This window comes from Dama dama, chromosome 28 (assembly GCF_033118175.1).
Source record: "Dama dama isolate Ldn47 chromosome 28, ASM3311817v1, whole genome shotgun sequence".
In the NCBI taxonomy this organism is placed as follows: Eukaryota; Metazoa; Chordata; class Mammalia; order Artiodactyla; family Cervidae; genus Dama; species Dama dama.
Window position 1 is genome coordinate 50,963,798 of NC_083708.1, and position 13,209 is coordinate 50,977,006.

General features: G+C 41.1%; 1 protein-coding gene across 3 annotated transcripts in view; it reads right to left on the reverse strand.

Moving 5' to 3' along the window:
• KLHL32 (kelch like family member 32) overlaps positions 1-13,209 on the reverse strand; it is a 215,989-nt gene that overhangs the window by 201,753 nt on the left and 1,027 nt on the right. The gene's annotated exons all lie outside the window — the stretch shown is intronic.

Here is a 13,209-nt window from a genome sequence, read left to right on the forward strand (position 1 = left end):
ATGGAATCTATTGGAGGTTTGAGCAAGAGAGGAAGGTGATCTCACTCTGGTTGTAGAAGGATCTCACCCTGGCTGTGGTATTGGAAACAGTCTTCAACAGGCAAGGGTTTCCCAGGTGGCGCTAGTGATAAAGAATTAGCCTGCCAATGCAGCAGACACAGATGTGTGGGTTAGATCTCTGAGTGGGAAAGATGTCTGGAGAAAGGCATGGCAACCCGCTCCAGTATTCTTGCCTGGAGAATTCCATGGACAGAGGAGCCTGGCGGGCTCCAGTCCATGCGGTCGCAAAGAGTCAGACACGATTGAGCAACGAACACTACGACAAGAGGCAAAGGAGACCAGCCGAGAATCTGTACAGTAATTTAAGCGTCAGCTGGTGCTGACTGGGGCAATGGTGGGAGCAGGAATATGGTGAGAGACGGTCAGATTCTGGGTGCATTTTGAAGGTAAAACCAACACAATCTCCTGACTGCCTGGATGTGAGCTGTTCGAGAAAGAAGCAAGGTTGACTCCACAAGGCTCTGCACCTGAGTAACTAAAGATGGGGAAGGTCTGGAGGAGGCAGGTTAGAGGAAAAAAAATTAAAAAGCATGTACTGGGAACTTTGCTACTAAAATACATGAAGTACGCCAAAGTCACAACACATAACTTTGGTGACTTTCTCTTAAAGGTCAATTTCATTACAGAGTTTCCTTCCAACATATTCATCAGTTGGGGTATTTTAGAGAATGAACTGGCCACACAAAATTTAGAAATGTCTATTTAAAATCCTGATTCTTGGCCTTCTTTTTAGCCTTAGGACTGTTGAATAGCTTATTTCCTTACAACTCATCAATGATACTTCTAATGACACCAGACTTACCCTGCCTGGAAAGGTCCTGCTGTTGGTCCAAGTGAACCAGCAAAAGAAGAGCAGCCACACCAATGCCAGTCACTCATCCCTCAGTGATCCTCCTTAATAGAGCTGCTGAGCTGAGAAAAGGTCCAATCAATGAATTTTGAGATATATTAATGAGCTTCATCTCCTATAAAAATATCAACTTCAGAGCAAAATCCATGAAGCATCACAAAGAAGTGCTGAAAATCACGGTCAGTCTCTCCTGTAGTTATTTCTCCTTAGAAGAAAGCTTCCCTAGTGGCCCAGATGGTAAAGACTCTTCCTGTAATGCAGGAGACCGGGGTTCGATCCCTGGGTCGGGAAGATCCCCTGGAGAAGGGAATGGCAACCCACTCCAGTATTCTTGCCTGGAGAATCCCACAGACAGAGAAGCCTGACAGGCTACAGTCTACAGGGTCACAAAAGTCGGACACAACTTAGCAACTAAACCACCAAACCATCAGAAGAAAGCTACCATAAGGAGATGAAAGTAGAAAACATTAAATTCCTCACTGCAGATTTAAATAACAGCTACTTTCATTTCACGATGTAAAACACAGGTTTTTCTTTCTTGCACCTCTAAATTTCTATGTGTGTATTTGGTTCCCTCGATTTATTCTAAACATTTGGCCACCGGACTGCTCCGTGTGATCATTATCATTAATAAATGAGTTAGAAATACACCGTAGACTCAGCAGCTGTGCCCAAGGCCATTACTTCCTCTAATTTGGCACAGATGGCCAAAAAGATGCTTTTGGCAGAGCAGCCAAGTGCTAACCACCTAATGAAGCTGCAGCCTTAAAAACCAACTGATGGTAAATACAATTGTACAGTTAACTTCACCCTTCTGTCTCTCCTGTCCTTGACACAAAAGGCAGAAGAAAGCGTATACCCTAACTCCAATTTGATAAAGCTCTAAACATACCATTTCATCTCATTTTCCAGGGAGGAAAAGGTAACTCAACAAAACAATTTCAATTCTAAAATGGTCATTCTTTAGGTTAAAAGACTTTTCCTTCAACTCAAAAATAATCCTGCAAAAGGGATTAAGCTGTTTTGTACCTAACTCAATAACAGAGAAACCACCACAGCAGTCGTAATAATGATTAGACTGATCACAGACAAATAAATATAAGTATGATATCTGCCCTTCTTTCATATACTCACATGCCTTAAAATGACTTCTCTTATATTTATAAATAGGCAACATCCTCACCATTCATAACTCTGATCATTTTCTCTGATCAAAATCATGCATAATTTCATAAATGTCTCATGACAAGGCTTCCTTTTCTCCTTATATATATGCTGGTGCTTAATAGTTGCATGTCTCCTCAAAATGCCTGATATTCAAGTATTTTGATGCTTTAAGATGATGATAATTAAGACAGTCATGAAATTCCCCTCAGACATAAAAAATGCATACACACAGTCACACTGTTTCAGCCAGTTTCTAAGAACAGAATATTAAATTTAAAAACCTATATTAAAAAAAAAAAAAACACCTGCAAAACACCTTCTAAACTATCCCTAAAACAAAGAGCAAACGACAGTTCAGAATTATGGTTTCTCTGCTCACAAAATCCTGCTGTAAAGATCTACACTATTCTGTCACAGTTCACTACTGTTAATCAATGACTCATAGGATTTCATCCCCTGTGGAAATCGTATTTCCCATTTGGCTTATATAATGTCATGTAATCATCATCAATGCTCTAAATCTAAAAAGTTATAAAATAAAAAGCATCTCATTTCATCTTGTGCAGAAATGTCCAGTCTGATCCCTTAAAAGGGAGGAGTGTTAGTCACTTAGTCATGTCCAACTCTTCGTGACCCCATGGACCAAAGCCCAGCAGGCTCCTTGGCCCATGGGATTCTCCAGGTAAGAATGAAGTGGGTTGCCATTCCCTTCTTCAGGGGATCGTCCCAACCCAGGGATCAAAACCGGGTCTCAAGAATCTGTCTGCAATGCAGGAGACCCGGGTTTGATCCCTGGACTGGGAAGATCCCCTGGAGAAGAGAATGGCAACCCACTCCAGTATCTGTGCCTGGAGAAGCTCATGGACAGAGGAGCCTGTCGGGCTACAGTCCATGCAGTCAGGAAGGGTAGGACATGACTAAGCGACAAAGTATACACAAAGAAATGTCCATTTTTAAATCAATCAAACTACTTCAATGTTGGGTAATATTGCAATGAGGATATTTACAAAGACACTCTCTGCAGCAATTCACCTGATTTAGTTGTACACAAATCTGAGTGGAAAATCCTAAGTTCTCTTTCAGCAGTGGAGATGTTAATCACACATTACAACTCTCATCCAGGGCACTTGTTTAGTAAAGAACTGCCTACAATGTTTAAACGCCGACTGAGGATCCAGAGAGCATTGTGACTCAGGACTTATGTGCTGTGTTATTTTTTGTTAAGTGCGAATGAAAAGAAAACTGAGGCCCAGATCCAGGGGGCCCAGTGGGTCCTTGGGAGCAAGGAATAGGAGCAGAGTGTGACCAGGTCCCTCTGCTCTTGACCTGCAGCTCCAGGATCAGACCCACCATGAGATTCACTCAGGAAAGGTGTCCTAATACACTGGGGCTCAGCAACCAATACAGATTCCAACACAAAAAATACAGAGATTCCAGGAATCTGTATTTTTAAAACAACTTCAGGTCCTTCTGAGGATCAGCCTGGTTGCAACGTTAGGGCTGGACTTACTTGCACAACAGTGATCAAGTATGATTTTCTAAAGCAAGGTTCCAGAACAGCCAAACAAGCTAATAATACAGCTCTTTTTTTTATAAACAGAGCTTTTAAAAAACATATCCAATTTTGTTCTTATGATTCTATTATCCCAGTTTATAAAGAAGGAGAGTCGGGCACAGAGCTCCCCTGGCAGAGCCGGGAACAAGAACACTCTGAGTCCAAGCGCCCCTGCTCTCCTGATGCACCTTGCTGTGCCTCCCCTCATGTGCAGAAATATGATCGGTGAAGGATTTTCAGTTCTGCCCCGGGACCCAAGCAACCACAGGTAAAAGCAGCCTTAAGAAGGGGCCTTATCAATACGGGCACTGCCCTCAGAAAGTCTGGGAGCTGGCCTGGGAGGGAAATATGGCTGGTTCTTGTGAGATTCTCTTTGCTGGCTAAGATACTGATGGGTGCTTTGCCACCATCTAGAAAAACCCTCTCCTGAAACTCTCATTCCACTCCCAGCCCTGAGGTCAACCATGAGGTTCCAGAAAAGAAGAGAAGAGAGCTAAAAAAGTTCTGGAGTCAGTGATATCTGGGCTTCTTAAATATCTTGGTCCTCACTGGTTACTGCCCAACCCACTTAATGGGCTCACTTAATGCTGAGATACACGAGGTCCTCTTTCATCCTTGCCTCTGTCTCTTCATCAATCAACACAAAAATAAACAAAAGGAACAGTATACCAACAGCTGCAGATTGAGGCACTGCAAGTTTGCACATGAGCAAAGAATGACAGCAACAAAATTCTGAAGCAATCACAGAATATTGATATTTTCCAAAACGGGGTCAACACAGAGGAAGTAGAACTCTAAGAATAGAGTGTCTGAAAAGAAGAACACAGTAAGTGAGGCACATATTGAGGGGATCTGGGAATTTCATGCCCCCTTAGGTCCAAGGGCAAAGTATGTCCTCATTTACAAAGGCAATACACATGGCTGATGCTACTATGTAGTTGAACCATGTAACTGGCTCCTCTTGTCCCAATTCCATGCTTACCAGACGTTCAGCCACAAAGACAGAAGGTGCTGGTCAAAGAGTTCCACCCACATCTACAAACCCCTTGGCAGTTACATGCATTAAATATATCAATATTCCATTTTAAAGCAATTAATAATATGCAATGACTATAATTTAACTACAAACTTCTGGAGAGCAATATTGATAGAACAACATGAAACAGAAATAAGAAGTTGACAACTCTGTGACATATGACAAGCTAAGAAAATTTTAACCATAAAACCCTATGGATGACACATTCACAAATCATAGAGTTTCAGTAAAAAGTCAAGTTAAATGCTGTGTAGAAAGGCCTAAGGGCTGTGCCTGAGTTTCTCAAATGATATTTGATCAACTGGGAAGCCCTGTCTCTAGATGATATGAAATACCTTCAGGAAATGATAAACAGCTTTGACCTAAAGCTAAAGACGATAAGCTGTGCCCAAATTAAATCAGACTGTAGTTAATTAATGTTTCCATAGAAGAAAAAAACCAAAACCTTCATTCCATAATTCTTTAGGCTCTGTATTCTTAAAAAAAATCAATCAGCCATATCAGCTCAAAGACATCAGTCTGAGAAAGACTAGTGAATCTTTGCTGTTGAGGGGCTAGTGGATTATACCTACACTACTGCCTATCACAAAAACAGCATCCTTTTTTTTTTTTTTAAAGTCTCTTTCAGGGAATGTCAGACAGAACAGATGAGGATGCAAGTCAATGAGAGACTCTATCAAAATAACTCTCTTCCATTTGGAGATCTACCTCAATTACGAACATAAATCTCTAAAATAATAAGCACAGCTGTCACTTGGGACGTGGTTAAGAATATGCTCATATTTAAAGGCTCTTTTTCCTCAGCAATATGATTTTAGAACTCTGTTAGTATCTGGATTGGAGGCAAACACAAGATCTGGTACTGATATCATCTTGGCTACCCTATTTTTCATCCTGGAATTCACACTTCACTGTAATTAATATCTACTATATACTGAATCTTTTTAAAAATTTTACTATATTCTCTTCTGGCTTCTTAGAGAGTAAAGACATAGGTAAAGGATATTCTGTCCTTGACAAACGATCACAAATTCAGCATGAACAAATTCCCTAAGCCCTTATTTTAGGTATCTAAACTGATGTTACTTACTAACTACTAAACATACATTTGAATTATTAAATTGCAACACATTTAAAGAAACACTGAAATAAATACATACATATATGCATGCATATACGCATGGGTTTCTTAAATGTGCATGTTTCTCAAATGACACATGCAGCACGAGAAACAGTCTTCTCTGTAAATGAAACGCTCTGTAATTCACTGTATGATAAAAACCGATCTTAGCTTGGTATTTTGTTGTTCAGTCGCTAAGTCGTAACTGACTCTCTGCGATCCCATGGACTGCAGCACATCAGGCTTCCCTGTCATTGACCACCTCCCGAAGTTTGCTCCAATTCATGTCCACGGAGTCCATGGGGTATACAGTTTCCTAAAATTACTGCTCCTGCCGCTGCTGCTAAGTCGCTTCAGCCGTGTCCGACTCTGTGCGACCCCATAGACGGCAGCCCACCAGGCTCCCCCACCCCTGGGATTCTCCAGGCGAGAACACTGGGGTGGGTACTGTTCTATAAATATTTTTTGTTATTAATACTACAAGTCACCAGTATGGTAGGCTGCCAGTAGTCTCCATTGCCTCCCGAGTTACCTCAGGCCTGTGAGCTGGGGGATAACCTTGAAAAAAATTCAGGACACACTAACCTCACCTGCGCTTTTAGGTTATCAGAGAATCTCATGATATCCAAAACAGGAGGGAGATCACTCTGCCATCTGTGAAGACGAGACTTGCTTGGCAGGGGCAGGGGAGAGGGGACAGAAAATGGTACAGAGGAAAAAGGAAAAAAAAAAAAATAGATTTAACTTTTAGAAAGTATTCTCTTCAGGAAGACTTTTAATCCTATCTGACTTGAAAGTGAATTTGAGGAGTTTTCTCTTTGAGCCTGGGGAGCTCTTGACCTTTTCATAAAATTTACATAATTCAGCATGAAGGGAAACCCCAGGTTGAATAGAAAGATGTTGGCAGCAAGAACTTGACCCCACAGAAATGTACCCACCAGGTACCAGGTGCTGCTTTTACTAATCCACAGGGGACACAAGAGGCAGCTCTGTGCTTCCACAGAGGGGGCCCCCTGAAGAAATCCTAAAATAAAGCCCCAGCCAGCTGCCTCCGTGGGGAAAACTGACCCTCCTCCTTTGCCCTGTGGCTCCAGGAACAGGGGAAAAGAGAGGGGAGGCTTGCCAAAGCCTCTGACAGACAGAATCCCAACATACACATTCCTCTCCCCAGGGGAGCCCACATAAGCAGTCCCCTGCTCCCTCAAACTCCAATACACAAAAAGAGGCTGCTCCTCTCTTAAGGCTGATTAAGACTTTTATATACTGTGAAAGTCGCTCAGTCATGTCTGACTCTGCGACCCCATGGACTATACAGTCCATGGAATTCTCCAGGCCAGAATACTGGAGCGGGTAGCCTTTCCCTTCTCCAGGGGATCTTCCCAACCCAGTGATTGAACCCAGGTCTCCCGCATTGCAGACAGATTCTTTACCAACTGAGCTATCAGGGAAGCCTTTTATATACTAATAGAATATAAAATTTAAGTGAATTCTACCCTCATGTTGAGGAAGGAAAAGGTAGGCGGGAAAGGGGAGACAAAGGGAAGCAATTAGTGAGTACTGAGATTTTATTATGCACCAGGCATTGTGCTAGATGTTTACTACACGTATCTTATTTAGTCTCAGAACAGTCCTGTCATCAGCGTAATACAGTTCCCATTTTATAGATGAGGAAAATGAGATTGAGGGGAGATAGATATAGAGCTCGATCCCAGAGCCAGTACCAAGATCACAGAGCCAAGAAGTGTCAGGTTGAGCATTTGAATCCAGGCTCCAAGGCTATGTCATGCTACTTTGTACAGACAATGCACAAGAACTGGAAGAACTAAAATTCATAAATGATAAGATTTCTAAATAATGATTTAAAATGAGGCACCAGAACTCACATCATAAAAACAATTGCAAAATGCCTCCTCCACCACTCTTGGCGTCTGTCCCATTAGCAGTGACTGTGTTCCCACTGAAGCAATCACCCGGGATGGGACTACTTACTGGAACAATATCCTGTAAGCCAGACAGGCTGTGCTGGGGAGTAGAGGGATTACAGGCAAGTCCTGCTTCTAAGTAACTGGAACTAGCTCATCTGGCATAGAAAGCAGAATATATTATACCTCAAATAAACATGTAGGAGTAAGTCAAGAGTCGATGAAAACTGCCAAAGATTTTCCTTCTTCATTTAAAAATCATCTTATCAGTCAGTAATTCCAACCCTGCAAAACGTCGTTAGGCAAATTCACAGCTTTCCGGGCTTTCACCATATGCAGAACGAATCTGACTTCAAGTCAGGTTTGCAAAACTGTTATTTTTTTTATACATAGTTCTTCTTAAAATCTTACCGAGATTTACAGCACCATATGTCTAAACCAAGTTAAGCTAAATGCATTAATGCATCACAACGTGCATATGAAACAAGACAAAACAAAGACAAAGAAAGCTGAGTGCTTCTTCTCCCTCCCAGGTAAAAATCTTGGCAAGTAGGTACAAGCATGAAGGACCCTATCAGAAGTGCAGAACCAGGGAATAAGTGAACAAAATTAATTTCAACTATTAATTCCCAACAAGAGGGTGTTCTGGGATAAATTCTCAAGTTCTACTCTCCAAACTGGAAGAAATTCTCAGATAACACAAATCAGGCATAGAAGGATGGAAGGGCGAGTAAGGCTCTGCCTGACACAGAGACAAAACCAGGTCTGTCTCCACAGTCACCAAAAGCTCCATTTAATAAGAAGGAAGGGGACTCTCCTGGTGCCAATGCAGGGGATGTGGGTTGGGTCCCTGGTCCCGGAAGATACCACACGCCACGGTGCAGCTAAGCCGGTATGTGCCCCAACTACTGAGTCAGCACTCTACTGAAGCCTGAAAGAAGGGCTCCTAACATCACCTGTTCATAATATTTTCCATTACTTGCCAAATATATCTGTGAAGAACAAATCATCACATTGGCTTATATTGCACTCGACTGGAATTAAAATCCCTCCAACTTCAAAGCGAACTCCTGACAAGCCAAATGTCCTCAGTGCTAGACTTTAGCTGGCTACGTCACGTTTTCTATCTGATTTCATCCTGTTACTTTGTGCCCAGCATCGAACAGTTCTCCCACCCAGTCACTCCAGATCGAGTACTTGAATTCAAATCTAACTTTCCCTTGTCACATTTTTTTCATATTTCCACTTAAGTAACAAAAAGTTGAGCCAATCAGGATCAAGAACAGAGCACATTTATCTGTCACTAAAGGCTTCTCTCTGAGTGTGAGTACAGATTTCCAAACAGCTAACACACCATACATTTCTCCTCACTTATCCCACAGATATGAGATGAGGGATGATGAAGTCAAAGACGTACCTAACATTAAAATCTCTATTTGCAAGAGACTCTCTCATCAAAGACGTACCTAACAATAAAATCTCTTATTTGCAAGAGAGTCTCTAACCTCCAAGCCTATGATGTTTATACTGATATTTACACTAATAAATGCTCTTTTCTCATCTGATTTTCACACTCTCTTTGCCATTTTTAAAAATTCAAATATTTTTCCATTCTAATCGCATTTATATAAAATATCTATAACTTTGCCAACAAAGGTCCGTCTAGTCAAAGCTATGTTTTTTCCAGTAGTCATGTATGGATGTGAGAAGTGGACCATAAAGAAGGCTGAGCATTGAAGAATTGATGCTTTTGAACTGTGGTGTTGGAGAAGACTCTTGAAGAGTTCCTTGGACTGCAAGGAGATCAAAACAGTCAATCCTAAAGGAAATCAGCCCTAAATATTCATTGGAAGAACTGATGCTGAAGCTGAAGCTCCAAAACTTTGGCCATCCAATGCAAAGAGCTGACTCATTAGAAAAGACTCTGATGCTGGGAAAGATTGGAGGCAGGAGGGGAAGGGGATGACAGAGGACGAGATGGTTATCACTGACTCAATGGACATGAGTTTGAGCAAGCTCTGGGAGATGGTAAAGGACAGGGAAGCCTGGCGTACTGCAACCCATAAGGTTACAAAGAGTTGGACATAACTGAGTGACTGAACAACAAAATATTTATAAATGTTCCTTTCCACAGAAAAGTGATAATATGAGATGAAATTATGTGCCAGATGTTGGATGTTAAGAATACAGACACACCACTGTAGTTAACTGGTATCTGCCATGTACCAGATTCTGTATAGAGATCATAATATTTGATTCATCCTTTGCCTTAGGTTCACTCTTTTCGAACAATCAGTACTACACTCTCTGGATTCTCTCTATGTCTACAACTATCCTCTTGGTCTTGTTCACCAACCCGACTTCCCCCACCCCTCTCTATATCCCCAGTTCTTTCTTCTTGCTGCATCCCAGCTGAGGACAGTATCTCTGCCTACATTCTGCATCATCCATTCAGCTACAATGATGAGCTCATCAGTATCAGAGATCATGTACATTATCCTCTCAATGCACAATTCCAAATGACTGTCTGGCAGAACCTTCCATCTTTTGACAGCTAAAGAGATCTTCATTTACTATAATCAGACCCAGAAAGCCATCAAGGTCCGGCACTAATTCTCCTTCTACACAGGACTTACCTGACCTCCAGAATCAGAATATTTTTAAGATTTTCTCATATCTGTGTTTCAGTGGAATTCTGTATCTCTGTCATAGCATTTAACACACAACTGCCTCAAAATCACAATTATGTGCATATCCATAACACCCATTAGGAAACTGGCAGAGAAGTGTGGGTGTCAAGTGAGGAGTGTTGTTGAGGTTTCGAGTTTTCTTTCATTGGTCCAATTTAACTTCAAAAAATCCTGTTCAGCGGTCAAACAGAAATAACATGCTTGCTTTATGGGGTGTTATGAAGACAACATGGAAAGCAGCCTGCATGCAGAAGGGATTGGAAAAGTAAAAGCTGCCAGGAACAATATGCTTGTTTGCCTTGAATCTTCAAGGGCAGAGGTGTTATCTCCACAGCACCCAGCCAGAACTTTATTAGTACTGACTGACATCTGCCTGACTCTTTACTCCATGTGCCACACACTTTCAAGAACTGAAAACTGAAATTCACTTATTTATCACTAAAGCCTCCTTCAAGAGAGTAATTTTAGAATGACAGAACTAGCAGAAGCTACTGTCCAAAGGCTGGCTTTTTCTTTTTTAATGAGACCTTATTTGGATCCACGAAAGAAATGATGGAAATAAACTACCACTCCTTTCTGACCACCAGGTCTGCCTTGATGAAATCTATGGACATCTCTGTACTTTTAGCAGACATATGAGAAAGTGGCAGCCTCTCAAAAATATTTGCTTCATTATAAGATTATTTAAGGAGTAAACAGCATTTTCTCTGCCAGGGTCCTAAAATCAAATGTCTCTTTGAGTTTCCATTTACATTTGTTCTTTTGGAATCTTGCAATATTTTGTGGTAGGTTTTAGCTAACTAATTACCTAAATCCTTAAAAGGAACTTTTCACTGAAAGGTTCAGGATACTCTTCTTTTTTCTGTTCTTTTCATTCTATCTCTTCCTACAATGACAGGTAACCAACCGACTCGTTCTGTATGCAGAATAAATTAAATGAGGAGCATGAAATATTTTAAACTATAAATGATTTTGTCTCACCATATTCAAAAATTCTTCTTCCAGAGCACTTCATGCTCTTCCATTTTCTCTGAGGTATAAGAAAGAGACCAAGGAACCCTCAGAAACAAACTTGGATGTGTTTATTGGATGTTGAGCCACTTTGCTAGAGATTTTAATATCAAAATCAGGAAACTCTTAATCACTCTCATAATAATGGGTGTATTTGTTTACATTAGTATTCTATTACAGAAAAACAGTTTTAAATTGAATGAGACTTAAGTAGTTATGGATAGCAAACCAGTAGGCCCCAGGCCACTTGTGGCCCAGATATATTTTTAAAGCGGTCCTTACAGTTTTTTAAATTAAGTGTTAGTCGCTCAGTCATGTCCGACTCTTTACAACCAGGTTCCTCTGTCCCTGAAGTCCTCCAGGCAAGAACACTGGAGTAGCCATTTCCTTCTCCAGGGGATTGTCCCAACCCAGGAATCCAACCTGGGTCTCCTGCATTGCAGGCAGATTCTTTACTGTCTAAGCCACCAGGGAAGCCCTTTTAAATTAAAAACACTTGAAAAAAAAAAAAATCTGGAAGTTACTTTTTTTCTTGAAAACACAAGAATGTTTTAGAGCCAGGGTGGCAACCAGCAACAGGCCAGTGAGAGCTGCCCCATTCAGAGGCGCACACAGGTTCCAGAGGTCACAGTCCACACCCCCTCACCCACGTGCCCCCTACTTGGCCTTACCTTACCTGCTAGACACCTGCACACACTGGACAAGCAGACACAGGATTTTCTTGAAGGCAAAGAGCCTGGATCCAAAAAGGGCTTTCCCATTCACTAGCTCTGTGACCTTCAGCAAGCTCTGAGCCTAGGTCCCTCAGCTTTAAATCGAAGATAATTCCGTGACCCTACAAGGTTGTCACGCGGATTAAAATAGAAATGCACAAAAAATACTCTGTAATCTGGAATTGTAAAATGTTTGTCATCATTATTCATTTCTCAGTCCCCGTCAGTTGCACAAATCCCCTCTACCTACCTCAGTTATTACTGCTTTTTTTCTTTCTCTTATTATTACACTCTGTATAACACAGCTTAAAATCTAAATAAAAATAATCTGATGCATTTCCTGGCCTCCATTTAATTGGAGAGAGAAAAGATGAACAAATATCAAAGGAAAACAAAATGAACTGTTGAATGCCAGTGGTCATTTCTGTTTGTAATGAAGGCATGAAATCAGTGCAGAGTTTAACTATTGGGCCGCTAATCTCTCCAAGTGCTGTGTTATAAGTTCACATTAGGCTCCTAAGGCCTCAAGGTAAAACTCACAGCCCAGTTATTAGGGGTTCCAGTGAGACAAACCTCTTCATTGGGCCTCACGCAGTGCTCCAGGAAAGGATCCAGTCCATCAGAAAAAAAAAACCCAAAAGGATCTTCAAAGCTTTTCTGGGCTTCTTTCCTCTCTATATGTTAATATAAGCTCTAAAACCTTAGAATCTGGTATGTTAAGCCAGGGCACACATTTTATATCTATATCTATCTACATATAGATGTATGTCAGAAGCCAATAAGAGGAGATGTATGTATACACATAGCTGATGCACTTCGCCCTATAGCAGAAACATAACACTGCAAAGCAACTATACCCCGACAAAAAAATACTGCTAATCACCAAGAGAAAAATAATAAGAGTTTTAAAAGCAAACAGAATCTTCTCAGAAAAAGGGCAGAGGAGCAGAAAACTGCACTTAAAGAGTGATACCATAAATACAGAAATGTTAGCAAAGATGTATGTTATGAACGCTATCTCCCTACATTAAGAATTCACATATGCATTCCTGTTCTGGTCATTTTACAACAGAAGATCATCCTTG